The 3,208-nt window shown below is 20.8% G+C and overlaps 1 long non-coding RNA gene across 1 annotated transcript in view; it reads left to right on the top strand.

The window, feature by feature from the left end:
* LOC124419833 overlaps positions 1-3,208 on the top strand; it is a 7,118-nt gene that overhangs the window by 1,900 nt on the left and 2,010 nt on the right. The window lies entirely within an intron of this gene.

Consider the following 3,208-nt stretch of genomic DNA (forward strand, 5'->3'; position numbering starts at 1 on the left):
TTTTTTTATTTTCCGCAAATTAAATTATTATTTTTTTAATTTTCTATTTTTGTTTATTTATTTTGTTCAGAAATTTTCTTTTATTTGACATTTAAATCAATGAACTATATAAGGGAATGGGGAATTGATTGAATTTTTTTTATAATTCTGCTTTCAGTTATTATAAGACAATTTAAGGCGTAAAAAAGTTAAAAAAAATGACAAAGCACTGAACAGTCAACACATATAGATTTTTTGTTAAGGATATATTCATTTTTGCTTTTATAGAAAAATTTTGCAGCAATTAGTTTTAAGATCACTTTTAATTTTAAACATTGTATTCTTCATTTCTAATTGTTTAATTTTTCTCTAAAGTCCTTTATAAATATTTTTTTTTGGAATAATTTTATAAATTATTTCGAAGATTTAAGATTTTTTAAAGTTTTTCAATTTTATTTTAGCTTCTTTTTATTTTCACTCGCGTTAAAAAATTCGAAACCTAAGACCTGTGTAATTTTGATTATTTCATATTATATTCAATTAATTATCTCACTTAAGTTTTTTAATTACACATTTAATTTTCTGTTTATATTCCTAATGGATGATATATCGGTATATCACTCAATTTTTAATTTTTACTTAAAATTTAGTTTTATTTCTGCGACAGAAATTTTTTATCATAAGTGTAAAATAGCATTTGATTAAAAGAAAAATCGAAACAAAATTTCGATTAAAAAAGAGCGAATTAACGATAAAATAAACGTTTTAAAAGATCATAATTTTGTAAAAAAGTCTTATTATAAATATTTATGTTTAATATGAAAAATATTTTCACTCACTTAACCACGTATTTAAATGTTTTTTTCCGGATTTTGATTTTTTGTTTTTAATATTTTATTTTTGTTTATTTATTATGTTCAGAAATTTTCTTTTATTTGACAGTTAAGACAATATGATAAACTATTAATTTGATTTTTCGATTTGCTTTGTGTTTGACAAATAATGCAATGAAAAATTGATTGGATTTTTTAATAATTCTATTTCCAATTGTTATAATACGATTTCAGATATTAAACAACGTTAAAAAAATCTTAAAGCTCTAAACCGGCAACACCTTTTGCATTTCTTCTTTTAATACATTTAAAGCCAACAACTTATATGGATTTTTGTTAAGGAGAAGCAAAAAACCTTCTAAAATGATAAATAAACCTAAAATCTTCAACATTTTCTCAAGTTAAGCTTATTTTAAGTTATGAAATTAGTATTTGAAGAAAAATTTGCGGTTTTCTTTTTACTTACGGAGATATAATTCTTACGCCCTTGAGAATTATTTTTTTCTGAAAACTAAAAGGGCGTAAGTTACATTAAAAAATAGTAAGGGTTTGTTGGTAAAATAGGCCGAAACATGGAAATGCTTCTTGTTTTCGTAAAGACTTTCGAAAATAGGAATATTTCTTTGAAGTTATCTCTAAATCGCAGGGATTCGCTAAAAGTGTTACTCTTGTTATATTTAATGCCAACTTACAACATTTTACAATTTCGAAGTAAAAAATTCAAAAGAATTTTAAAATTTTCACGAATTTTAAGGTAATTTTTATTATTTATTTATTATTATTTATTTATTATTTTTATTATTATTTATTTATTATTTTTATTATTATTTATTTATTATTTTTTTATTGGCCTACGATTTATTACATGAATAAATAAAATAAATAAATAAAAATTTTAGAATATAATCTTTTGGAATATCATTGATAGGAACGTTGATTTTAATTGTAGGAATGTAAAATATAGCAGAACATTTAATACGGTGCATCAATAATCAATCAAAAAGTCGATTTTGTCTTTTTCGTAACTTAGGGCTGTATTTTACTTACACCTTTATTTTTTTATCTCATAAAATCAGTTATAGATTCTTACATTTCCAATAAAAATTTAAGTCCTGGAATCGGTTGTATCCCTTATATACAAAGTCTTATTTAATAAAAAATTTATAAATTTAATTATGTATTACACTTTTTTATAAATCTTTGATAAAATAAAAATTTTAATTCAAAACAAAGGTCAGTTCTTCAAAAATGCCAAAAAAAATAATACAAATATATAAAAAAAGTTATTATGTATTTATTGATCACGAAATTTGATTGCTTGACCCTGAATCTCTTTAAAGCCTAATAAATAAAAGCCTATTTGATTGTGTTTGCTGTGTGTGTGTTTTTTTGTAATATTTTTCAAGTTTATTATTTATATAATTCCAACTAAATGGAGAAAGTCTGTTTTTTTAATCTTAGCACCTAACACTTTAAAAGTAATATTTTTTGTTTTGACATTTGACTGGAAACTTATTTATGTATAAAATAAATTTAATTATTTAAAGATTTTTACAAAAAATCTGTTTTAGTAATAGTTATTTTTCTTAGGCTGGGTTGTACAGTTCTCACTAGGGCAAGAAATTTCACTTAAATTTTGAAATTTCAATGAAATTTTTAAACTTAAGTGAAATTGTTCCCCTTAGTTTGAACTATAAAACCGAACTTTATTTTTTTTTATTTAAAAGCCTAGTTTTTGTGTGTTTTTTTATAAATATATAATACATATTTTTGTAATACTAATTCTAAAAAAAAAAAATTTTTATTTTTTTTTCTGTATTTTTAAGTATTAAATACATATAAGACAAAGTATTTTATATATTTTTTTATAATATATTTTATCATTTTTATTTTTGTATTAATTTAATAATAAATAATAAGCGACTGCATTAAAAATATAATTAGTGGTGATTGAATGAATGAATGTATGTATAAGTTAATTTATGTATGTGTGTGTGTTTTTGTACTAAAAGGTTTTAATACGAAATAATTAAAAAGACTTGTTTAATATGTATTAATTATTTTTTATTTTATTTAAAAAATAAAAATCTTAAATAATAAAAGTGTTATAAAAATGTAATTTTGTTTAAGGAACTTGGAACAAGTTTGCCAAGAATACGGTGTTGAAATTAAAAAAGATATATATTTTTACAAAATAAATCTCAGTTAATTTTGAAATTAAATTTAGAAAAAATATAGTTGAAATGATGATGTAGAATTTTACAGGAAAGCTATATTCTTCTGTAATTAAATTTGAATTGAAATTGAATTTCGAATTTGTATTTAAATTGTTTAATATAAGTTGTGTAGTGTAAGGATCTTGACAAAATCTATTAGAAATAAAGGAAAGAAACTTG

The sequence above is a fragment of the Lucilia cuprina genome, chromosome 4 (assembly GCF_022045245.1).
Source record: "Lucilia cuprina isolate Lc7/37 chromosome 4, ASM2204524v1, whole genome shotgun sequence".
In the NCBI taxonomy this organism is placed as follows: Eukaryota; Metazoa; Arthropoda; class Insecta; order Diptera; family Calliphoridae; genus Lucilia; species Lucilia cuprina.